Source organism: Physeter macrocephalus, chromosome 4 (genome assembly GCF_002837175.3).
Source record: "Physeter macrocephalus isolate SW-GA chromosome 4, ASM283717v5, whole genome shotgun sequence".
NCBI lineage: Eukaryota > Metazoa > Chordata > Mammalia > Artiodactyla > Physeteridae > Physeter > Physeter macrocephalus.
In genome coordinates, this window is record NC_041217.1 from 49,108,566 (window position 1) to 49,135,518 (window position 26,953).

General features: G+C 43.2%; 1 protein-coding gene and 1 long non-coding RNA gene across 2 annotated transcripts in view; one reads left to right on the forward strand and one right to left on the reverse strand.

Annotated features, from left to right (window-relative positions):
• The window catches only part of RALGPS2 (Ral GEF with PH domain and SH3 binding motif 2), a 305,267-nt gene that overhangs the window by 25,304 nt on the left and 253,010 nt on the right, over window positions 1-26,953 (forward strand). The window lies entirely within an intron of this gene.
• LOC129392060 (uncharacterized) lies at window positions 5,115-15,225 on the reverse strand. Its single transcript, XR_008617086.1, has 3 exons — window positions 15,005-15,225; window positions 13,898-14,020; window positions 5,115-5,596 (listed from the first exon to the last, which is right to left on the reverse strand). It is a non-coding gene; the product is annotated as an uncharacterized lncRNA (long non-coding RNA).

Here is a 26,953-nt window from a genome sequence, read left to right on the forward strand (position 1 = left end):
TTTTTTTTTCTTTTTTCTTTATTCTGTTCTGCAGCAGTGAATTCCACCATTCTGTCTTCCAGGTCACTTATCCGTTCTTTTGCCTCAGTTATTCTGCTATTGATTCCTTCTAGTGTAGCTTTCGTTTCAGTTATTGTATTGTTCATCTCTTTTTGTTTGTTGTTTAATTCTTCGCGATCTTTGTTAAACATTTCTTGCATCTTCTCGATCTTTGCCTCCATTCTTTTTCCAAGGTCCTGGATCATCTTCACTATCATTATTCTGAATTCTTTTTCTGGAAGGTTGCCAATCTCCACTTCATTTAGTTGTTTTTCTGGGGTTTTATCTTGTTTCTTCATCTGGTATGTAGCCCTCTGTCTTTTCATCTTGTCTCTCTTTCTGTGAATTTAATCCTCTTCTTATTCACATTTAAATGTTTATTTGGCCAGCCCATGTGGCTTGCAGCATTTCTGTTCCTCGACCAGGGATTGAACCCAGGCCCTCGGCAGTGAAAGCACTGAGTCCTAACCATTGGACTGCCAGAGAATTCCCCCATCCTCTTCTTATCCCGTAGATGGGAGCACATTCATGGGTATAACTCCCAGCCCACTACAGGCAGTTGTCTTGCTCTTGCAGTGGATTTAGTCCAGATTCCCAGCAAAAACATTGCGCTGGAAGATCTGCTGTTCCTCAGGCTATTTCCTTTTGCCCCATAACAATATAGCACAAGTGAGATTATATTTTCAAGATGCACAGAAGAATTTTAGTATGGCATTATCTACCTATAGACTTACATGTCTCATCCCTGAACAGCCACTGCAGTGATAGTACACTGTAGCATGTTTTCTTTGTACTGACACTTGATAATCATTGAGCACTGAGGGGAACCAAAAGAGTGTCTTTCCTTTCCTATTTAGCATAAAGAGCTATGGAATGAAGAAAGTCCACTAAAAACCATGGCAAGTCTGGCACCATCTATCCCATTTCCATAGCCATATACCATTACTACAGCATTATTTGCTTTGTTTTTCAGTATGAAATCGTTTTTCAGTGGCAAGTAAAGAGATATGTACCAACAGTGCCTTAGATGAAAAGGACATTTGTTTTCGTTAAACAAGAAGTCCAGAGGTATGGTCTTAGGGGTGACCTGAGAGCTCAACTGTGTTATCAAGGGCTCAGGATCTTTCTCTCTTTCTCACTTTGACTTACTAGGCATATTGCTTTTCATGATTATGCTTATTGCCTCTTGGACTTAATGTGGCTACCTCTGTTCCAGCCATCACATCCATCTTCGAGATAGGAAGGGAAAAAGGATGGCAGCAAGCTTTCCTTCAAGTCTGTCCCTTTTATCAGAAAAGCAAAATATTTCCTAGAAAACTCCCAGCCAACTTTTATTTTGTCTCATTGGTCTCAGCTGGTAACATTTCACTCCTAGCAGCATGGGAGGATGGGAAAGTATTTTTTCAAAGAGAAATAGTACAACCAAGACTGGACTGAATTTATCGATCTTAATTTATTCCCTGAGTCAAGCTACATTGCTGCTACACACCACTGACCTCCACCATCATTCAGACAAAATCAGTGTTGTGTTAGCCATGACTGCTGTCAGTCAAGGGCAACCTTGGCAGCGTATTTTTGGCTGTGGCGGTGATAGCTATAAAACTGACCAATGTTTTCCTAAGATAAAGGTACTTTGAATATAGTGAAATGATGTATGATTTTGATCACTGAAAATGAATGTGGAGTCAGCGGAACTGAATATTATCTAATATTACATATTGAAATAATGACAGCATGGCTGGTGAACTCGAGAAGACTACAGAGACATCAAATCAAATAATGTTTATACAAACTCTCTTTCTAAAAGCAAGTAATTTCAGAACCCAATATATACGGAATTATAAACACCATTTGCACTGGTTGTTCAAATTTCTCCAAACAGGTAAATTCTGAGAATCACATACTTCAAAGAGCCCTTTCTAGTCAACATTTCTACTCAGTTCAAAGTGAAAGGCATTTCTTGGGCTGTGGCTTCCTCCACCCAAGCCAAGACTGCAGAGGCTCATTGCCTACTCCTGTTTCTTCCCCCTCCTATTACTGTCTCACAAGCTCATCCCTTAGTAAAGTTGATTTTGGCATTAGAGGTCTTCTCTTAGTTCTCACAAGATGAAAGGTAGGGAGTTCAGGTGATGGGCCATCCCAGATTGCTTAGGACTGATGCTTCCCTGGGAAGTAGGGCTTTCAATGCTAAAATCAGGACAGTCCTAGGCAAACCAGAATGGTTGCTCATCCTAAGGGTTATCACCAACATGAAAAGGCATGAGGGAAAGGGGGTTTGAGAAGAAGGAAGGAAAGGGAGGGAGGACCTGGAAAGTCATTTAACCCAGCTCTAAATTGTATGGCTTTTCTTTCCATTTTGATAACTGGGGTTCCTGCGCATCAACTCACCAGTGATACTTGAACTCACCATTTTTTCAAGTTCTTTACTCTTCCAACCCATACATAATTGCCCATTTTTCACCTCCCGGTTCTATCCCATTATTACTACTTTTCCCAGTTCCTGTTCCCATTCCCCAGATTCAGTGGTATTGTAGGTGAATGCTTTGAAGCCCCCTCTGCTCCAACACATAGCAATAATAGATAACAGGGCTTCCCTGGTGGTGCAGTGGTTGGGGGTCCGCCTGCCGATGCAGGGGACACGGGTTCGTGCCCCGGTCCGGGAGGATCCCACATGCCGTGGAGCAGCTGGGCCCGTGAGCCATGGCCGCTGAGCCTGCGCGTCCGGAGCCTGTGCTCCGCAACGGAAGAGGCCACAGCAGTGAGAGGCCCGCGTACCGGAAAAAAAAAAAAAAAAAAGATAACATATACAAGAGAATTTTGAAAGTCATAACCACACTCAAAAATGAGATACATATGTCCATGGTCCTGGAACTGAAATGCTTAGTGATGAGTAGAGGCTGATCTGAGGGCCTGCCATGCTCTGGATCTGGAAGTAAGTAGTAGGAACTGCAAGTTTGGCTTCAGCAGATACACCACAGGGGAAAAGTGCTCCACACAAGGCATGGGAACCATAGTCATGCTCAGAGCTCACGACGAGAAGCCAGGGCAGGGCTTCCTTGGCCTGTGAAGTGAGCCTGGAAAACCTGCTGCTCACCAGTGCCAGGGGTATAGCTTAGTGCCTTTGGAACCAGGAAATAACTCAAACCCCAGAAGGGGGATGCGTAGAGAAAAAAGAAAGGCATTGAACATATTGATGATCCTGTAAACCCAACTTTAAAATGCATGAAGGAATCTTACGCCAAGAAAGATAGCCAATAAAATCAATAATTGGAATGAGTTTTTCAGAAAAAAACAGAATAATAAAAAATTCTGAAAAAGACTTGAAAATATATACATTTAGAATCCTTTAAGAGATGAATGAAGGCATTGCATATATGCCACGGATATATTCTGCATTGAAACAGGCAGAAATGAAATAAAGATTAGAAATTATGAAAAAATAACCATTGAAAAAATTTTAAACTCAGTAGGATAAATACTACACTAAACATAGCTGAAAAGAGAATTAACCAATTGGAACTGGGAGGAATTCACCCAGAAGGTAACAGCTCCAAAGGGGTCATCCAAATAAGACAGAGAATGTCAGGTGCTGTGGTTATGGACTGGGGGCTCAGGAAAGGCTTGTCAAAGAGAATATTTGAGCAGTGACCTGACCAAGTAAGGATGTGAGTGATGTGAATGTAAATAAAAATAAATCAAATAAATCCAAAGATGCACAGCGGTAATAATACCTAGTTTCCAAGTTGCTGTGAGGATTAAATTAAATAGCATACATAAAAGCACACGACCATTGCCTGACACATAATTAATAACGAATGTTTAAGGAGCTCTACTTCCCTTCCTAAGAAATTGAGTTAATAGAATAGAATTTATACCTCTGCCTCCATATGAGGGGGCCTTTTGCTACCTCTGCTGGAGCCCCAGCATCATTCCCAGGGGACTCAAATTGGCTGATGATTTTTGGATCAAATAATGGTGGATTTAGCTCTTTGTGACAAAGTGGCTGGAATGCTGTCAGCTGTCCATATGCCTGTTTTCTCCTGCTTCTCTCCCTTGAGAAAAACTCTATTTTCCCCTCTAGCATTAACTAAACAATCCAGTCACGTCTAAAATATAGAGATGACATTTTAGTATATCCAGGGAACATGGCTAGTAGTTTCTCTGCAAATCTCAAAATTTTATCAGTGCAGCTCTAAGCATTTCTCCCCATTGTGTCTTGTCTGGAGCCTCAAAGAACTCCTGACAGAGGTCACGAAAGCGGGAGAGACAAAGCCACCCTCTTTCTGAGCATGGAGCCTTTTCAACGGGCAGGCCCCTGATGGAAACATTCCCTAATGAAAAGAACAAAATAAGACTGCTTCACAGCGAACAGCAACAGAATGTTCCATTGGACAGAGAGCAGCTTCTTAGACGTGGGAATCTGAGAGACTGGATTGCATTCAAAGAAAATGCCCCCAGAGTGATAAAGAGCAAGTCCTGGGGGCTCAGCAAGAGTCAAGATTCCGTGCTTTAAAGGGAGCAGGGGTTCCCTGCCAAGGCCTGGGGTGGGGGGCGTGGGGGGGGCGGGCCTGGGTATCCTAGGAACTGAACTAGGCTGGGATGTCGGACTCGGATGATCCAGGACATTAGGTGGAGCAGCTTCTCCATCTCTTGAGCAAAGCAGAAAAGGGAGGCTGTGATGGACCTGAAAGGAGAAGCTGCAGGGGTGTAGAGTGTGTGTGTGTGTGTTTTTCTAACCAAAGAGAGAAAACGTGTCCCGCCCTATCTGAGTCCTTGGTGAGGAAAAGGTTGATTTAAGGAGGAAAAAGAAGGAGAAACATCCCTTCCTGCTGCAGCTAAGACTGCTGTTTGCACTCAGTTCCAGGGGGTGAGGCAGGCTATGGGACATTAGGTAGTGGTCCAGGAGGTCCCCTCAGCATCTCAGTCCTGCCAGCACAATTGTCCCACACTAGCAAGTCTGTTAAAAAAAAATCAGTCTTCCCCTTGTTTACTTTGAGTTCTTTTTTATTTTTGTCAAAAACTGCACATTTCACCAACTATGAATTATTTTAAAAAATAATAAAGAACTGAGCGTTTCAACTTTGGCTTTGTTGGAGGTAAATATTCATGCTTGGGATGGGAGAAAATAACAGGAGTTGCAAGGATAAACAGTAGGATTTTAACATCTCCACACCCCACAATGCAGATATCCTCTGATATCTTCTGAAGGAGAAGGAAAAAAAATCTTAAGTTCACGTCACATTAAAAACAAAACAGGGACTTCCCTGGTGGTCCGGTGGTTAAGACTTCGCCTTCCAATGCACGGGGTGCGGGTTTGATCCCTGATTGGGGAGCTAAGATCTCACATGCCTTGTGGCCCCCGCAAAAAACCAAAACATAAAACGAAAGCAATATTGTAACAAATTCAATAAAGACAGTGGTCCACATCAAAAAATCTTAAAAAAAAATTTTTTTTAATCAGATGTTTGTGGGAATTCCCTGGTGGTCCAGTGGTTAGGACTCTGTGCTTCCACTGCAGTGGGGCAGGGGTTCCATCTCTGGTCGGGGCACTAAGATCCTGCAAGACACGTGGCACGGCCAAAAAAAAAAAAATCAGATTTTTGGGGTGAGATTAGAGAGAAAATTATTGCACACCCACAAAGTGAGAGTGTGATGTATGCATGTGTTAAGCAGGGGCTCTGTATCGTCGTGTTGGTGGTCTTCACACAGGTATAGATGTTTTGTTTTCAGTATGCTTGCCCACCTCACACACACATACAGCTTGAAATGCATCTCTAATCAGATTTCAGTTCCTATGGTAGGCAGGTAGGAGAGCCGTTAAATAGAGGAAACTTCAAATTGAGAGTGGGGCATTGTTCAGTTATCAGTATTTATTAGGCAGTGTCTCTGCATTGTGGCAGGCTCCATACACATCTTTTGATTAAATTAATGCAGGACACCAGAACAGCAAGTGTAAATGGATTTGATTCCTTTCCTTAGGGACAGTCATTTGCTGGTAACCCGTAATCATGCCATAGAACCAGTTGCCTACTCACAGAGACGGCCATAGGGTGTATGTTTGAGTAATACAATAAGTCCTAGTTTCTCAGTTAAATCCTTTTTAGACCTAGTTCCTCATTCTAATTGGAAACACTGTATTGATCTATGTTCTTTCCTTGTACTTTGATACATATAGCTTTTTATTTTTGTTTTTATTGAAGTATAGTTGATTTATAATCTTGTGTTAGTTTCAGGTGTACGGCACAGCAAATCAGTTACGTATATTTACATATATATACACGTGTGTGTGTGTGTATATATATGTCTGTCTGGCTTACTTAGTATGATAATCTCTAGGTCCATCCATGTTGCTGCAAATGGCATTATTTCATTCTTTTTTATGGCTGAGTAAGATTTCATTATATATATTGTGTGTATACATATATATATACATATGTATATGTGTGTATCTATATACACACACCACATCTTTATCCATTGATCTGTCGATGGACATTTAGGTTGCTTCTATGTCTTGGCTATCATAAATAGCGCTGCAGTGAACACTGGGGTGCATGTATCTTTTTGAATTATGGTTTTCTGTGGGTATGTGCCCAGTAGTAGGATTGCTGGGTCATATGGTAATTCTATTTTTAGTTTTTTAAGGACCCTCCATACTATTCTCCATAGTGGCTGCATCAATTTACATTCCCACCAACAGTGCAAGAGGGTTCCCTTTTCTCCACACCCTCTCTGGCATTTACTGTTTGTAGACTTTTTGATGATGGCCATTCTGACCAGTGTGAGGTGACACCTTATTGTAGTTTTGATTTGCATTTCTCTAATAATTAGGGATATTGAGCATCATTTCATGCACCTTTTGACCATCTGCATGTATTCTTTGGAAGAATGTCTGTTTAGATCTTCTGCCCATTTTTTGATTGGTTGTTTGTTTTTTTTAAACTTCATCTACTTTTTAAAGTTAACTACTTTTCCTCATGTGATCCTCCAAAAACCGTAACCCCTTGTGACATCCAGGAGAGTATTCTGAGGAATGCTGATAGCTCAATACTTTTAAAGAGCCTTCTAGGCCACAAACCCTCACAGTCTCTCTTCCTATTCCTCAGCCTTCATACAAAAGGCCTTAGTTACAGACCTAGAACCCAAGCCCTTGTGTCCATGATTCCCAGAGTGGGAGATGTGGAAAAAGGGAGGGGGGACGGGAGGAAAAAAAAAGCACCTGTTCAATATTATAGAGCCAAATAGCAATTCTGCCAAACTAGAAATTAGAATTCACTGGTTCCGAGTGATCTTTTTGAGAAGCATTTTCAAATTAAATCTGAATATATTGAACAGCTGTGTGTAGGGATTTGTTTTATGTAGTGGTAGTTAAGTGTGATCATATAAAGTGCACTTAAAAAGAAAACGTGGGGCTTCCCTGGTGGCGCAGTGGTTGAGAGTCCGCCTGCCGATGCAGGGTACGCGGGTTCGTGCCCCGGTCCGGGAGGATCCCACATGCCGCGGAGCGGCTGGGCCCGTGAGCCATGGCCGCTGAGCCTGCGCGTCCGGAGCCTGTGCTCCGCAACGGGAGTGGCTAGTAATTTGAGACTAGATGGGAAAATTACTCTACTGTGCCTCTTTTTGTGCGAGACTCAAGAATCATCATCAGTTGTCCCCAATCCCTTGTCTCCTGATGAAATCAACAGTGAGTTTAGCAGCTTCTCTGTTATTATAATTCAGCTACTTTCTATTTTAATCAGAGCAGATTACTTTTGATCAAACTAGCATCCCTGGATATAATCTACATTGTATGACCTCTTTTGGTTAATGAGAACTGGTTCGGTCTATTCATCTTATGTTTGTGCAGAGCTAATTTATCTTTGACCAATATTATTATGCTAATTATATAAGTGCAGTTGGCTCTTTCAGACAATTTCTATTATAAGAGCTCCTGAAAGTGCAACACAGAAGAAAGAATAACGTGGAACAGACAATTAGGGAGATTATGAAAATTCTTTCCCAGGTATCAAAAATGTATTTGAAATATAGGAATTTTGGTCTTTGTATTATGATGCCTGTATCCTCTTCTGGGCCCAGATGATCCTTCAGTTTCATGGAGTAAAATCTCAGGTGTGTACAGGGGCCAGGAAGATAAGGTAAATTAGTAAAAAAAGGCAGGGTTCAGGTGTTTGTGTCTGTGTCATGTAAGTGAGGGCCAGAGAGGCCTGGACCCTAGAGAGCACTTGTTCCCTCTGAAGGAGGCTGCCTGGCTCCTTGCCATGACACCATAAGGGAAAGCAGCTCCGTGTGGCCAGAGAAGCCAGAAATCTGGGCTTGAGTGAAGTGTCCTGATTTTTGAGTGGCTTTTTTTTTTTTTTTTTTTTTAATACTGAGCTGAATCAAAATTTATCCGAGGCTAGGACCCAGCAGGCTGCCATTTTGTGACCCCCGCTCCATTCCATACAAAGGTCATTTCAGGAACAAGCTGCTTAGAAATGGTCTATAAATTAGCTGGAGTATCCACCAGGTGGCAGGAAGAGGTAGACGATTTCTCCTGCTTGCCAACCTTTCCAGCGTCGAAGATCTCTGTGTATCCATCTGGAATCTTACAAAGCAGCTGTCCCCTTGCTCCCAGCAACAACCACTGCTCCCCAAATCTTAAAACAGCCAAACACTGAGGAGACCACCTCCCTCTTTCCCTATCATTTTTAGACACAGATATGCCGCAAAGCAGAAAACATACACCACCACCACAACTCACCACCGCCCCCTCCCCTCCACCTCACCCTCACCCCAGCGGCCACTGGGGAGCCAGTCTGTGGAGCATGAAAGGCAAACAGCCCTGACCCTGCTTCCTCCTTTCTCTGAGTGTGAGGGCACTTGGTCTGAGGTGGAAAGTCGCTGAAGATGAAGGATATCCGTGCCCCAGGGTTGGTTTCTGCTGTAACTGGGAGTAAACAGGCCATCTGGGCAGACAGCTTCTTTCACATCAAGGCCCAGGCTTGAGTATCATCAAGGTCTACTTCACGCCAGTACCTGTGTCTGAGGCCTGAATTACTGATCCTCTGCCTGGCCTTGCCCTTTTTCGGCTCTCAGCTGTCCTGTCTCCCAAGCTGTGTGCTCTTCTTGACCTCTCAGGCTGGTTTGGCCCTTATACCATTGCTCAGATCCATAGCACATAACCCCAGCTGGCCCTTTACCCAACAAAGACTCCCTATCTGTCTCCACCTCGGCTTGGCCCAGACTCCCCTGGCCCGGCCCAACCCTCTGCTCCCAGCTTCACCCAGGCTCACCCCACTCCATCCTCTCCATCCTCTATCCACACACTCAAAGCTGTGCTGCTGGGACTGTGCTGCCCCTCCCAGACCCATCTCATTTCATCTCCTCAGAAGGCCCAGGGCTAAAGGCAGCACACAACATAAATCTGTGACTTGAGGAGAATGGGATAAGGAGAGACTGCTCATTTCACTAAGAATTAACAGGACAAGATAGCTCTAAATTGTACAAGGAGAGAGAAAGGCTGTAAAATGCTAGAATCTATGAGCCAGAGAGATTTGGAAATGTCAAGGTTTTTCAACTACAGTCATCCCTTGGAATCTGCAGGAGATTGGTTCCAGGACCCCCAACCCCCAGGATACCAAAATCCCCAGATGTTCAAGTCCCTTATAGAAAATGGCATAGTATTTGCATATAACCTATGCACATCTTCCCATCGTATACTTTATTTATTTTTAAAAATAAATTTATTTATTTATTTTTGGCTGCATTGGGTCTTTGGTGCTACAGGAGGCTTTCTCTAGTTGTGGCGAGCAGGGGCTACTCTTCATTGCGGTGTATGGGCTTCTCATTGCAGTGGCTTCTCTTGTTGCGGAGCACAGGCTCTAGGTGCGTGGGCTTCAGTAGTTGTGGCTTGCGGGCTCTAGAGCACAGGCTCAGTAGTTGTGGCGCACGGGCTTAGTTGCTCCATGACATGTGGGATCTTCCTGGACTGGGGCTCGGACCCGTGTCCCCTGCATTGGCAGGCAGATTCTTAACCACTGCGCTACCAGGGAAGTCCCCTTCATATACTTTAAATCATCTCTAGGTTACTTATAATACCTAATACAATGTAATTTATGTAAATAGTTGTAAATAAAATGTAAATGATATATAAATAGCATGCAGCAAATTCAAGTTTTGCTTTTTGGAACTTTCTGGAATTTTTTTTCAAATATTTTTTAATATGAGATTGATTGAATCAGTGGATGTGGAACCTGCAGATACAAGAGGGCCAACTGTAGAAGAGAAAGCCCAGTGCCTGGAATATGGCTGGGCTGGGAGTGGGGACCCCTGCCCAGGGGCCATGGAAGGGACAGATTGGCTTCAAGATTAGGCTTCCAGACTCTGCCCCAACTTCTTCCTGGCCAGCTGGAAACAGAGTTATCCTATTAGGAAAAAATGTGGGCTCATTTAAAGGGGAGTTAAATAAGGCCATGCCAGGCAAATTTCCATAACACCAAATTGCAAAAGGGCATTGTAAATTGGTGAGAGAGCCCCGCCTGGGAATTCCAGGACCTGACTTCTGGTCTGGTCTGAGTCTGTGAGAGCTCAGACTAAGTACTAAACCTCTCCAGGTCTCCATCAGCTCACTGAGAATATAGAAGTTGGATTAGATGAAGTATTAGTTATCTAAGATGACACAAATCAACCCAAACCTTAGCAGCTTAGAACAATAAAGTTATTATCTCACAGATTCTGTGGGTCAGGATAGTGCCTGGTTATCCAGGCACTGCATAGCCAAGTCCTCTGACTTAGGGTCTCTCTGAGGCTGCAATTAAGGTTTCAGCTAGGGCTGCAGTCATCTCAGGGTTCAGTGTGGAGAGGATCTGCTTTCTAGCTCACCCAGGAGGTTGTTGGCAGGATTCAATTCCTTTCTGAATTCTAGACTAAGAGTCACTGTTTGAATAAGAGCCTCATTCCCTCTCTGGCTGTTGGCTGGAGGATTCCCTCTCTGGCTGTTGGCTGGAGGCCTCCCTCAGTCTCTTGCTGCAGGGGTCTCTCCACAGGGCAACTCACAACATGGCGGCTGGCTTTCATTAGCATGAGCAAGAGAGGGCAAGCAAAATGGAAGTCAGAGTCTTTGTGACACCCCATCACTATTGCTGTATTCTGTTCCATAGAATTGACTCACTACATCCAGCTCCACACCCAAGGGAGGGGAGTATACAAGGGCATGAGTACCAGGAGGCAGGGCTCATTGGGAACTATTTTAGAGGCTGCGTACTGCACATTCTCTCCAAGGCCCTTCCCAGCTCAGATGCTATGAATACTCCCTCTCTCTTCCCCAGAAAGGGGCTACACATTCTGTGTACAGCCTCAACTTCCAAGACTCTCAGCCAAGAGCCCACATGGGCTCTGACATATTCTTCAACTGGAGTTAGCCAACATGAAAAATGTAGTCAAATAGGAAAATCATCTTATCCAAAAGAGTTAGACTGTGAAAAGAAGACATTGGATTTTCTTTATTTTGGTGGCATCCTCCATCATAGGACTCTGCTGGTAGACCAGATATCTTTTTTAGAGTAGAAGGGAAAATATGTCTTTGTTTAGAGCACTTCAGAACCAAATGCACTGAAACCAACCTATTCAGAGAACCTAGGTTGATTCGAGGTTCCTGCAGTGCTAGGAGGAGTGTCACAATTCAAAGGCCAGTCCTGAGTCTTGCTTTCTTTACAAAACAATCGAAGTCATGGATTATCCTCAGAGCCTCTGTGAGGTGTTAACATTTCCTCTGGAATGATATGACTTTCTTCAGATGTCTAAGCCTGTACATGTTATAACATTGGCCTGGCTCAAATCTGGAGAATGATCTAGGGCTCCAGATCCTGAGGAATATTGGGTTGATTTGAATTAAATGAGATAAATCTTCCCTTGCAGAAAATAGAAATTAATGTTCCTGTCTTTGTCCATCACACAGGCACTTTGTAAAGCAGTCATGGATTCTTTCTAAAAATCTGTTTTAATCTATCAGAAGTCTGTATTTCCTTTACTAATAGCCCTCTTTAAAATTATGGTTATCATAAACCCTGCATTTTTTGATGACCGAGAGCTCTTCTAGCTTGGGAAGCTGTTCTATCAACGTGCACATACACGTTAACCAGTTTGGAATCTGTAGGCAAACTGAGCCTCAGTAGCTTCTTCTGAATGAATAGATTGAGATCCCTGTTTTTACCTACAATTTCTAATTTTGAGGATTCCCCAGCAGTACATTTTGAATTTATGAGATTTTAACTGATCCCTTTCCATTTTCTTTTCATCATACTTAAGAATCTAAGACTTACAGGAGCTTTCCTCGTGGTCCAGTGGCTAAGACTCTGTGCTCCCAATGCAGGGGGCCCAGGTTCTATCCCTGGTCAGGGAACTAGATCCCGCATGCCACAACTAAAAAAAGTCCTGCATGCTGCAACAAAGATCCTGCTCATAGCAAAGAAGATCCCATGTGCCGCAACTAAGACCCAGTGCAGCCAAATAAACAAATAAATAAGTATTAAAAAAAAATCTGACTTACAGATACTTAGATTTACAATTATCAAAGCTTTTTCATGTAGTTTCTTATTCATTCTTTCAAACTTGATAAGAGAGGGATTTAATTCTTTACTGGGAGGCAGCATAGTGTAAAGAAAGTACATGGACTTTGACACCAGGTGGGCTGGATTAGGATCCCAGATCCATCACGTACGAGCCCTCAGACTTCCGTCAAGTTACTTTACCTCGTGGTGACAAAGAGTTTTCATCTGTAAAGTGGGATCACAGGCGCCTATCTCACAGAATGGTTGCAAGGATTAAATTACACAGATATACCTATATGAAGTGTTTAGCGCCGTACATGGAACTGGTTACTCAGTAACTGTTGGTTTCCTTTACCGTTTATGGAGAAGCAAAGGGAGATCCTGAGAGCGTCTCCAAATGGTCAACCAAATAGGAACAAGAAGGGATGGAATTCCTGAGTCTAGATCATCAGGCTTTATTGTAGTCATGTGTTCCTTCAGCAAGTTATCACCAAAATATCCTGCTTCACCACTCTGAGAAGCTTTATAAAGCTGAAATGCCACATAAGAGACATACTGCCTATGCCATTCCTGTGCCCTCAGATAGGGCAGATTTGCTCTCAACTGGTCGAGGTAAAAGGAACGTTGTATGTAATACATGCAGAAATGCTGATATGCCCACTTTCTGATCTAATGTTGTATTGGGTTTTGTGGTTTAGCCTCTGCATCTGAATGCATGAACAGTGAGCACAGATAAAGGTAGGCAGTAGGTTCTCTGTGGAGCCCCCTGTCTCTCACAATAAATAGCTCCCCTAGATGATTCCCAAAGGCAGCTGCATGTTTGGAAATTCCTCTCCTTCACCTGGCAAGTAGCCTGAGATTGCCTCAAGCTGCCCAGGAGTAGCTTTGCAGTGTAAGCAGCCACTGGACATGCACCACACCCTGAAGCCTGGCTATAAGGGAAGGGGACTGAAGAAAAGCAAAGAGGAGCCGCCAAGATCCCGGGTCAGGGGCTGGAGGAGGAGAAGCTGAGAAGCAGGGGAGATACCCCACTCTGGGGCCTGGGGCCTGTTCCAGGCGTGAGGCAGGGTGTTGCCCTGGACCATTTCATTAAATCTGAGGGAGAGACACAGAGTACACTGGCCCAGTGTTTTCTCTTGGCCCCTGGAGGAGGATTATAAAGGCCTTTGCCAGCTATAAAAAGTAAAGTAAATGGGTTGAATGTTGAGTAGTCAATAAAATTAAGAAAGACAAAGATGGGAAGTATAAAGAGAAAGGAGGGTTTGTATGGCATCATCAGTCCCAGCTGCCTCCAACTCCTTTCTTCCAAAGCCCTCACCTCTAGGACTCACCTCCACCTGCAGTCTTTCCTCTCCACTGAGGACTCTTTCTGCCCTCCCTTCTCAGGAAACTTGCTGCTCTCTTTGCTCTCCTGGCTTTGGAAGCTCCCCTTAAATTCATCCAAGAAAACACACCTAAGATTACAGAAGAGAATATTTCAAGCAAGGGAAACATTTCAGAGCACAGATACAGCTCGGCCTAGGATAATGTACATCAGGGCACACATGGGCCAAACTGACAGAGCTTCTGGGGCAGTTTCTCTCCTCCAACTCTGTACTACACTAGGAGACCCAGCTGAAAAGTCCTCTTTTTCGGGCCTTAGGTGTTGCCCCACTCACATCCCACCTGCCTTCCCCTTTTATACCTTCCTTCCTTCTCACTGCCACTACTGGCATTCTCACCAACACCCAGTAGTTACGGAGAGAGCTTGGTGTGCCTCTCTGGACAGAGAATGGAGACTACTTGTGCAAATGAAGGACATTAACCCAAAGGACACGTGGAGATTACTTTTTAAATCTTGCTACTAAATATCTTCTGGGATTATCTGGGATTATGGTGGTATTTGTAGAAAAAGCATCCCCAGACAAATGCTACATAAATGAATACCCCTGGGTTTATAATTTCCCGACAACTTGTTACTGATTCGTTTTTCAGTTAGGTAGTGAGTCCTATACCTGGTCATTTTTAGTTTTCTCAGACGTCCTTCCTTTGCATGTATAATAATCTGCAGACCAAAGCTCAAGGAGGGGAAAATCCAACATAATGGAACTAGGATGAAATATTTTGTCATTTACTACCTCTTCGCCTCTGAGTCTACCCAGCCATTTATTTGTTTTGAGGTTTGAGATTTTATACACACACACACACACACACACACACACACACACACACACACACACACACCTCCTGGGCCCCCCTGCCCAAATCCTCTGGTTGGTGGAGCTGGCAGCAGAGCCCTAATCTGGAGATCTGGGGGCCGGGCTGAACCACTCCAGAGAGTCAAAACCACAACCAGGAAGCATTCGCACAGCACTCTCCTGTGCAAAACACAGAGCGGCACAGCAAGTTTTCAGTTTCAAACCTAATTCTCACTCCTCCAATGCAAACTGCCTCCTCACCTGCTTTTAAGGGTGTCATTTCTACAGTGAACTTCCTTGAAAAATCACTCTCCTTTTAGTGGGTCTCCTTCTAGTGAGTCTCCTTCTAGTATACCCCTCCCCATCTTTCCCTTTCACCTGGAAACAGAAGACGTTTTCTGTCCCCTTAGAGCACACTGGCATGACACGCAGCTCCTGGGGGAATTCTTCAAAGAAACAGAGTCTTGCTCGATCCCTGACCTACTCACACAGAGTCCACAGCAGGAAGGCCCAGTTCTCGGCCGAGTGAGTCCCAGCATTACCACCCACCAAGCACAGCTGCTCTGCTAATTTTAGAACTCTCTGAGAAGCCACCTGACTTCAAGGCACTTGGGAGATACACACCACACCCTATCTCAGGAGTTGATCTGGGGTGCGGCCCACCCCTTGCTTTTCACACCCAAAACACCTTTGTGAGGTAGAAAAATGACTTTTGGGGAGGCTACTCTGAATAAATGATAAAAATCTAAAACAACCCTCCATCAGCTAGCAAACTGAACATTCCTTCCACCTAGTCGAGCCCCCAGCATTAGACTGGTCTGTCCATCGGCCTGATCTCTGCCTGGACATCCAGGTCCCACCCCCAATTCCACATGTCCGAAGTGGAACTCACCAGTTTCCCCAGACCCTTTCTTCCTGTCTGCCTGTCTGAGGAATTTCCAGTTTCCCAAGTGAGGACTCTCAGGTCAACCCTGACTACTTCCGACCTCCTCTCCAGTCACTAAATCTTAAAGTTCAAATTATTTTATCTCCTGAACAGGTGTTCATAAGCTTCTCCTCTCCATACCCCAGCCTTTGCCTTCCATCAGGTCTTCTTCAGCCCTCACCTGCTCACTGCAACAGTTGCCAGCAGGCTCCCTGCCTGCCTTTGCATACTCTAAGTCCAACTACCAAGACCATTTTTCTAAAACCACATCTATCTCTAGCTTAAAACCCTTCAAGGTTTCCTGTCAGTTACTCCGTGCTAGCTGCACATTAAAATCACCTGGGCAGCTTTTAAAAAAATGTCAGTGCCCAGCTTCCATCCCACGGAGATTCTGATTTAACTGACAGGGTGGGAGGAAGCATCCATATTTCTTTTTGAAATTCCCTAGGAAACTGATGTGCAGCCAGGGGTGAGAACCACTGACTTCCAGGATCAAGTCCAAGCTCCTTCCCATACACCCAAGACTTTTCTTGACTGGTCCCCTGCCTACCTCTCCAGCCAGCCTCACTCCTAGCCTCTCCATGCCTTTATGTTCCAGCAACAATGAACTGCTTACCGTTCCCACCATCATACCATTCCTCATGCTGTTCCCGAGGCCTGAAACACCCTCCCTACTGGTCCAACGTCATCTTCTATGGAAATCCATTCCTGACTACTCACCTCAGCAACTTCCCTTACTCCCCGGTGCTCCATAAAACCTTGGGTGTGTCTCTGTTACTGAACATCCACACTCTTTTATGATGATTTATGTACCCGTCTTCCTTAAGCAAAAGGGAGAAGTTATTTACATAGGGTTACTTCAATGCATTTTTTAGACATATTTAAGATGTTTCTAGATTTTTTGATACTATAAATTATAAATACACTGTTTATGTCCTTATACATTGCACACACATTTAATTGCATATGAGCAATAACTACCTAACAGTGGAATTACTGGGAAAAAGGACATGTGCATTTACAATTTTGATAGATATTGCCAAATACCCTCACCTTCACTTACTATGGGTTAAATTTTTTCTCAAGCTGTGCCAACTTGATATGTGTTTCTTTTTTAAAAGGATTCTTTAACAAAATACTTGTAAAGAAAAAATATCCATCATTGCCCAATACAGAGTGTATTTATTGGTCACAGTCCAAAATATATCAGGTCCTCACACAATTCTTCTAACCAAGATTGTATAACTCAGGGTTGTACTATTTCACCCCAGTATCCACTTACCAGAAACTACTATTTATTGCTAATTGTCAGTGTACATCTAGCAATGAAAGCGCAACCCTACTTATAGTAGGACATGAAAGTCATCTTATGACGTAAAATTGCTGTGGTTCATAGTACAAGGCAGTAACTAAAATGTTTATCCCTGTGATTGAATGACCAGAAAGAATGCACCATCGTGGCAAAGCTCAGCTGAAGATTGTTAGAGAGGTACATCCTCAGGGCCAGGCAGAGTCCTCACCACAATCCACAGGACAATTAAATGCAGGAGTGGGCAGGAGGGGTCAAGAAATGGTCTGGGTATCTGTTGAGCACCTTTCAAAGGACTGCCAGTGGTGGGCCTCCTGGGAATGAACACTCCCAAGTAAACTGCGCTTCTTTCATAAAGAAGCTCAGGCCTTTCTGAGCTACTGGGTTGATTTGTTTGTTTACTTGTTTGCTTGCTTCTTTGTTTTTTAAGCTTTGAGTTATGAGCCAAATCCAGATATGACTGCATTGCCCACATATCCATTCAAGGGATAGGTTTTTTTGTTTTGGGGTTTTTGTTTTTTTTTTAATTTATTTTTGAAATTAATTTCTTTTTTTATTATTAATTTATTTATTTTGGGCTGCGTTGGATCTTCGTTGCTGCGTATGGGCTTTCTCTAGTTGCGGCGAGTGGGGCTACTCTTCATTGTGGTGCGCGGGCTTCTCATTGCGGCGGCTTCTCTTGTTGCAGAGCACGGGTTCTAGGTGCACAGGCTTCAGTAGTTGTGGCTCACGGGCTCTAGAGCGTAGGCTCAGTAGTTGTGGCGCACGGGCTTAGTTGCTCTGCAGCATGTGGGATCTTCCCGGACCAGGGCTCGAACCCGTGTCCCCTGCATTGGCAGGCGGATTCTTAACCACTGCGCCACCAGGGAAGTCCCAAGGGATAGGTTTTAAATCATCATGCTGATAGGAAAAATTTGTAAAATGACTTCATCATCTCAATATGCCAACAAATAAATCAAATCAACATTTATTCCTCTTGAAAACTCTAAATATTTTAACAAAAAGCGTTTCTGTATTAAAGTTTCTTAAAAAAACCAAAACTATGAGTCAATGTTATATAAAATGGAGAATCCCTTCAAAGCAGAATCAGAGCCAGTATGACCTCTGCCCCTCATTGCACTCAGCATGATATTAAAGGGCTGACAACAACGTTCTGGGAAGGGCAAGAGACAGAGGCATCTACACAGGAAAGGAATAATTAAAGTATCTTTGAGAGACGATATTATTACATACTTATACAACCCAGGAGACAAGAGGTAACAAAGAGCTATGGTGTATAAGACAAATCCCCCAAATTTGGTGTTATTCTTTATGGTAGTGGTACACATAGAAAAAGAGATTCCATTCTATAAGAGTAACAAAAATCATAAATGCTTGATTGACTCAACTTGGAATAAAAAATATTTATCTAATTGAAAGAAATGTAAAACACCATAATAGGAAAAGTAAAGGGAGACCAAAAAATGGCAAAATTTCCTTGCTTCTGGTTAAGAAGAGAATACAGTAAAGATAATATATCTTAAATTAGTATGCAAATTTAGTGCAATTAAAGTTCCCTAAAGATAATTTATACAGCTTGACAAATAATGTGAGATTAGTCCAAAAGAAAGAGCAGTCAAGAATAACAAAATTTTTTTAAATTTATTGAAGTATCCTATTAGATTTTGAAACATATAACAACTAAATCTTTATGAAAATTGTATGGTATTGACATCAAAACAATGAGGGGGGGGGGAAATCACTAATTGAATAAAATAGATATTCCAGAAACAAATTCAACAGCTTTAAGGACAAAATATACTGGGGGAGGGAAGGGAGTATAAGCAATATAACAATAGATAAAAGAAACATTATTTAAGCAAAACTGTAGGAAAAACAGGGGAATAATTATATATACATATATGTCATACTTCGAGTGCATTATTGAGAAAGGATCTGGTGTCTTGACTGTTTTTGGTGGTTTATGGTTTTGTGGAAGCTTTTTTTTTTTTTTTTTTTTTTTTTTTTTGCTGCTGTGGGCTCATCAGCAAAGAGCAAAGACTGAAGAGAATTTTCCCCTTACCCCTCTCAGAGAAGGAAGGCAGCCAGCCTTTTTGTTCCTGGCTCCCAAGGGACGCATTTTGTGTTTTAGGATCAAGCCTTTGTTTGCGAGCCCTGGTTCCCAGGCAGGAGGAGGCTGGGGTGGGGGAGATGGGGGGATGAGTTGTCTGGAGTTGGGGAGAGGCTTGATGCCAGGCTGAGAGTGGTTGGTTCTCTGGTTTGAGGTCACTAGGAGAGGGGGACACACAGTGCCCAGGAGGTGGCAGGGCCTTGAGTGGGGGATGGCTGCAGGGATATTATCAAGGCCAGTCACCAAGCCCCTCAGCTTGGGAGCAGCTGCCATGCTGTCTGGCCTGGTGAGGAGAGAGTACAGCTACAGGGCCTACCAGCTGTCGGGAGGTCTATGCACACTGGGGCGAAGAGCATCTTCTCTGGTGACCAAATGGATTAATGACAGAGTCCTCTTTCCCCATATTCCTAGACTGAGAGGGCCCTGAGGGCCAGGTACAACCTGGGGAGGTAGGGGGCGAGGACCCCCTTCCTAAATAATTACTACTGGGCTCAGAGTTAATCCTGGCCTACAAAACAAAGTGATTTTTCTTGCACCTTAAGTGCAGTGGAACAATTCATACCTATTACATGCATCCTACATTTTGATAAACCCAGATGGTTCAAAGAATAAACAACAACTGCAAACTATTTTGAAAATTAGAAAACAAGCTAGTATATTTATTCCAGTGGTGGAGGACAGATAACATTTCTGGGGTCAAAAAAATAAAAAACAGAAGATTAGACATAGGGATCATGGAAAAATATACAGCCTGACTGGTACTTAGAGAAATACAATCACATGGTAACCCAGATTGCCCCAAAATGGCCTGGATTTATTCTAACTCCAGATCGACTATAATTAATCCATAAGTGACTATTTACAAAATGTTTTAATTACAGTGGTGTAAGCCCAGCAGTGTAATCTACATTTTTTACCAAATGTGATGTAAACGTTCGTGCAGACTCCAAGTTAACAAAGGACTTATTCAGCTTGTGCAGTGTCTCACCAGAGGATGCTTTCTGAAGCAATGCTGAAAAAGGGTCTAGGCCTTCCGACCCTTATGAACCAGCCACTTAATGCTCTCACACCATAAGATGGTTGCCAAGCCCGAGGCCATGAAGCAAAGCCGAGCTAATCTCCCCAGAGGCCCAACACAAAACCTAGGTCTCCTTAGCATTACGTTAGAAATTCAGCGGCTGGCAAGGGGTCAAGGCTAAATGACCCCACAGTGTGGCCACCAAGATGTCAAGGTGAAACAAAACCAACCCTTCCCTCTCTCTCTCTCTCTCTCGCTCTGTTGAGAGAGATTTTGAGATTATAAGATATTGGCTCATGCAATTATGGAGGCTGAGAAATCCCACAATCAGTCGTTTGCACGTCAGGGACCCAGGAAAGCAGGTGTAGTTCCAATCCAGGCCTGAAGGCCTGAGAGCCTGCATGGGGGCAATGGTGTAAGTTCCAATCTGAGTGCAGGAAAAGATCAAAGTCCCGATTTAGACAAGGTTAGGCAGAGAGGAAATGTGCTCTCCCTCCACCTTTTTGTTCTATTCAGGCCCTCAAAAGAATGGATGATGTTCATCCATGTTAGGGAGAGCAATCTGCTTTACTCAGTCTACTAACTCAAATACTAATCACTTCTGGAAACACTGTCACAGACACACACCAAATAATGTTTAACTAGATATCTGGGTACCCCGTGGTCCAGTCAAGTTGACACATAAAATTAACCATCACCCATGTATGTAGGGGTTCAGCAGGGACTACCCATCTGCCTAACACTATGGTTGTGAAACTAATCACCCATCTGTGTCTCATTAGCAGGCTTGGCTTGGCTAAAAATTGTAATTGAACCAAACTTCATGATATAGTTTTTTGAGTTCCTCAGATTTAATTCCACTAAAATTTCAGAATGAAACTGGGACATCGTGGATTGCTGACAAAAGGAAAAGAGGTGTGAATAATTCCCCGAATGTCCTTGACTCAGATTTGAGTCACATGGATTTTCATTCAATACCATTATCACTAAAAAACCAGCACTGGTGGTATAGTGGTGAGCATAGCTGCCTTCCAACACCATTATCACTAAAAATAAATGAATGTAACTTACTTGAATTTCTGATCACATGGTTCACTACTGTAAAAACGTGATTGTTCCTGCTCAAATTATAGAGTCAACCAGGCCAAATCTAAATATGTAATAAAAATAATTATTTCTAGGGGCTTCCCTGGTGGCGCAGTGGTTGAGATTCCGCCTGCCGATGCAGGGGACGCGGGTTCGTGCCCCTGTCCAGGAAGATACCACATGCCGCAGAGCGGCTGGGCCCGTGAGCCATGGCCGCTGAGCCTGCGCGTTTGGAGCCTGTGCTCCGCAATGGGAGAGGCCACAACAGTGAGAGGCTTGTGTACCGCAAAAAAAAAAAAAAAAAAAAAAAAAAAAAAAAAAATTATTTCTTATACCTGTAGTTTGATTCAACATTATGATTAGACCGCTAATGACCTTATGTATGCTGGTTGTTGATCTCTTCCAAGTTTTTAAATTTTATTTTCCCTTTCCATAAGCCACAACAGGGAGAGCCTGGTGTACCGAAAAAAAAAAAAAAAAAAAAAAAAAAAAAAAAAAATTATTTCTTATACCTGTAGTTTGATTCAACATTATGATTAGACCGCTAATGACCTTATGTATGCTGGTTGTTGATCTCTTCCAAGTTTTTAAATTTTATTTTCCCTTTCCATAAATGATGCTCCTTCCTGTGGCTGCTCAGACTATTTCCCTTTAGGCTGTGGCCAAAGATGAAATTCCACATTTAGTCAATTGGAATGTTGTTACCATCGGGGTAATGGCAGAAGCACTGAACTTGGTGCCGTAAGACCTGAATTACAGTCCAGGCTACCCCACTTATGAGCATGTAACCTCGTGCAAGTTACTTGACCACACAGAGCTGTGGGCACTCCTTCATGAAATGGAAATGATGATACCTGCTCTGACATCCTTCCCTGAGGCTTGTGGTGAGGCTCAAATGAGATATTATACAAAAGTCTTTGTAAAGCATAGAGTGCCATGAACTGTAAGGTATCATGATTGGTATGCTCTAGGAATCAATGTGCTTAAACCTGGAGTGTATTAAAATCACATGACTCACTGGCTTAGAATATTCATTTCTAGGCCCTGTTCCCAGAGTCTAGTTTAGTAGATTCTGGGTGGAGCTTGGAGATCTGCATTTTTATCCCTCAACCCCATCAACACCACCCTTCCCCTGTCATGTGATTTGTATATGAATGGTCTAGGGATGACACTTAGAGAAATACTAATGTAAGGGTAAAATAAAACACTTCAGAAGAACTTCAGGAATGGCCCTTCAGAAGAATAAGTTAGGTCCCGACAGTTTGGGATTAAGTGTCACATATCTAATTACTATAAGTGATAAGCTTAAATAAGGTAATGAACTGATGCCCTGTTGGAAGACGTTACTCAAATAGATTTACTACAGAAAAAAAGATATTTACTGTAGAATTGCTCTTACAGTTGGTTGAAAATAATGGAAAAGGCTTGTTTTCCACTCTAACTTAGCTTCCTCTAATCCTATTTTGGGCCAGTATTTCTGGTTTCACTCCTTCTCTGACACGATTTCTGTACTGAATGAATGTCCTCCTTTCCATCTGGGGGAGAATAATGGAGTCCTGTCATCTTAACAAGGTTGTGCACTGAGCCATGTGGGCATGCCACAGGCCAGATAGCTGAGGGAGAAACAAAGCTTCAGAGATTCTGGCAACAGCTGGTGCATCCAAGATGGGAAGTAATAGAGCTGTGGTCTCTCCACAGCCACAGACTCAAATGATAGCTATTTTGTCATTCAGAATAGATTGCATAGGGCTAGCCCTGGGCTAAATTATTAAGTCATTGAAATTGCCTTTGATGTTTCCCCACTATCTCCACTTCCTGATCACTCTTATTATCCCCGTCTCCTCTCCTGGTCAGGGACTCGGGACCCTCATTTTGATATCCCGCTGTGCCCTCTTTGATTAGCCAGAACTTGGAAACTTTTTCTTTTCTATGATGACACCCCAGCTGCCCACTTTGCTCAGTGTCCCTGGTGTAAGAGGAGGTAGTGGCGGTGCTGGGGGTTGAGGAGTGGGACCTTATTCAGTCGGCATATCTGTGTTGTGGTTTAATGTGTCGCTCCCCCTAGGTTACTGAGGACTTTCTGGAAAGATATTTTCATCCCAAAGAATAGAAATTCCCGGAATTATAGACACCTCAAGTAGCCTTGGAGGAGGGGTGGGGGATAGAAGAGAAATTTTCAGGTAGTAGCCCTCCCCTGAGTCACACCACCCTGGGGGGTAGGTAGTACGGACAAGCCATGCACATTTCCAAGGGATTTATCTGGGAACTCCATGGATCCATTGTTTGGACTCATCAGTAAAATGACTCCCTCTCGCCCACCAGCCTCTTTCTATTTCCTGAAATAGGGGGGCTACACATTTCATTGACTCCTCTTAGCAGCCACACAAGGAAGGTGTTATGCTAACCCCCTTAACACAGTGGACCATTGGATCCCTTCAAGGACAGTATAAACTGTGAAGGTTAAGTTCATCAATGCCAAGAATGACTGTACTGACCCTAAATGAATATATTGTACCGAATTTAAAAAGAAAAAATACACCACCTCCAGCAGTGGACCCTGATTATTTCAAGTCAATTAGTATAAGCCCAGGTCCCTTGCCACAGTGATTGGTTTTATCAGAACTAAGCCAATCATTTCATGGCATTCCCCTGGCTGCATTTGACCTTATTAAGGGCAGTGAAAAGCAAGAAGATGTCGGAGGGTTTCTGGGAAAGGAACTACATTGTTTTTATGGGAACACTTCTGGATGTCACTCTTTCTCTCTCTCTCTCTGAAAATTGATAAGGAAGCACATATCGGTCTTTTTGTTAGCAGCCATCTTGCCTCAGCCATAGGATGAAATCGACACCAAAGGCAAAACAAAGACCTAGAACAAAACTGATTTGGTGATATTACCAAGGAGCTGCTGAATCAAATTAACACTGAAGCCACCCTACCTCTAGACTTCGAGCTATGGGAATATATGAGTTAGGATTAGGTTCAGTTGCAAGTAACTGTAAACCCCAGGAAAAGTGGCTTAAATAAGCTAAAGGGTTATTTCTTTCTCAGGTTTAAAAAAAAAAAGTCCAGGCAGATAGTCCAGGGATAGTATACTTTCCATCTGGTAGCTCTGCCATCTTAACACATAATGTCTTCCCCTGTAGTCCAAAATGGCTGCTCCAACTACTGCCATCACACCTGAGTCCAGTCAGCAAGAAAGAGTAAAGGGAAAATCACTTCCCAGGAGACACATGTAACACTGTTTACATGCCAGAACTTAGTTACATGGCTACACCTAGCTTCAGGTGTGGCTGAAAAATGTCTTTATTCTGGGCCGTCATACGTCTGGCTAAAAATTGGGGGTTCTTCTGGTAGAAGGGGGAACTGAATCTTTGGGGATAACTAGCATTCTCAGCCACTGTGTGTCTTCCTTATTGTTTAAGGAAGTTTGAATTGGGTTTCCTGTTATTTACAGTCAAACACATCCTAATTGACACAACCCCATAAACCTGCCAATTACCTTCCGTCTCCAATCACATGCTGATGGATAAAAATAAGAAGCCCTTCACTGGGAGCATCTCAAGGTCTTTCCTTGTTTTTCTTCTCAGGCTTGGGACAGCACCTGGCACATAGAGGCACTCGATAAATATTTGCTGAATTGAACAAAATTAACTAAGAAGATTCAAACAGAGAGAGTTCAGTAGAATCTTGGCATAGTGACTTGTCAGCTCTGGCCTTGGGCAAACCAAAAAACCTTCTGAGCCTATAAATAAGAGAAGTAATACCTACCTTTAAACATCGTTATAAACATTAGTGACAATGTATGTAGAGTGCTTAGCACAATTCCTGGCGCATACCCGCATAGTTGACACACACACACCCCATGTATAGAATTTTTTTAAAAATTATGATTACGTACATTATCCATTTTAAAGGAACCCTGAAGTTAAGAAAAGAGGGATTTTGGCAGTGTTTCAAACACCCACAAACTCTACTGGCTATTATTCATTCTTATTCTTAGGAAAATATTACTGCTGAGTTCAAAGGAAAGAATACTTTGATGAGATTTTTCATTAACACCCTGAAGCCTTCTTAGATATTGAATATTTAGTGAGTAAAGTGTGAATGAATCAGAACATATGTATTGAATTTATCTTGGAACCCTGTGTGTGTAAAACCTAACTACAAAACATGCTTTGCATTCTCTTGCTGTCCAAAGGCTGGAAAAACAGCATGACATTCTGCTGAACCCGAAATGACCTTGAACTCAGCAAATAGACCAAATTGATGGAAGAACCCCGGGTCATTTTTCAGGGTCTTTACCATATTAAGGGATATACAACCGCTGTGATTTGGGATCTTTTGTGTTTGTTTTCCTTGGTTTGACTCAGAAACCTGAGGGAGAAAACAGAATCATCCTCTTTGTCCTCTGTCAAGGTCTGAAAACAAAGATAGAAATGTTACCCCTGTGAAGAGGGCCTCTTATAAGCAACGGGGCCTCACAAATGTGGAAAGAATTGAGAGTTAGCTTTTAAGTCAAAGCACAGATAAAGCTTGTAGTAAGAGGAGCTGAAAGACAAGAGTGAAGGGGATTTTAGAATGTTAACGGGAATCAACTGGTTCTCCCCGGATTTTGGAGATGAGGAAGTTGCATCTCAGAGAAATGACTGTTCTCAGCAGGGTGGGCAGTGAGCTAACAGAGTAGGGACTGCAAGGCAAGTTTCTCGTTCCAAAGTCCTGTACACTCTGGCAAGAAAACGTTTAAAAAGACAAGAAAAGAATTTTAAATTTTACAAAGGCAGCATGTTGGTTTTAAAGGGTTGGTAGTGCTTTAGAGCGTGTGAGGCACTTTGACACACACAGTCTCATCTGACCTCACAGTGACACAGGACGCCGTTAAGCCCGCTCTGCCCGGTTTTGCAGAGGAGGGAACAGAGCTTAGGTGATTTTGTAACTGTGCAACTCAGATTGGGACTTGAACACACAGTCTTTTTTTTTAATATAAATTTATTTATTTTTGGCTGCGTTGGGTCTTCGTTGCTGTGCTTGCGCTTTCACTAGTTGCTGTGAGCGGGGGCTACTCTTTGTTGTGGTGCGTGGGCTTCTCACTGCGGGTGGCTTCTCTTGTTGCAGCTCACAGGCTTCACTAGTTGTGGCACACGGGCTCAGTAGTTGTGGCTTGCGGGCTCTGGAGCTCAGGCTCAGTATTTGTGGCGCACAGGCTTAGTTGCTCTGTGGCATGGGGGATCTTCCTGGACCAGGGATCGAACCCATGTCCCCTGCACTGGCAGGCGGATTCTTAACCACTGTGTCACCAGGGAGGTCCCTTTTTAAACCATTTTTAAGTGTACTGTTCAGTGGCATTAAGCACATTCACAGTGTTGTGCAACCATCATCACCAGTTCTTTATGTCTTATTGCAGAAAGAATTCAGTGAGAGACAAAGCGATAGGGAAGAAGTAGATTTATTTAGAGAGAAACACACTCCACAGATGGAGTGTGGGCCATCTCAGAAGGCGAGAGGCCCTGAAATATGGCTTGGTTAGTTTTTATGGGCTGGGAAATTTCATAGGCTAATGAGTGGGAGGATTATTCCAACTATTTCGGTGAAGGCGCAGGGATTTCCAGGAATTGGGCCACCACCCACTTTTTTTTTTTTTTTTTTTTTTTTTTTTTTGCGGTACGCGGGCCTCTCACTATCGTGGCCTCTCCAGTTGCAGAGCACAGGCTCCGGATGGGCAGGCTCAGCGGCCATGGCTCACGGGCCCAGCTGCTCCGCGGCA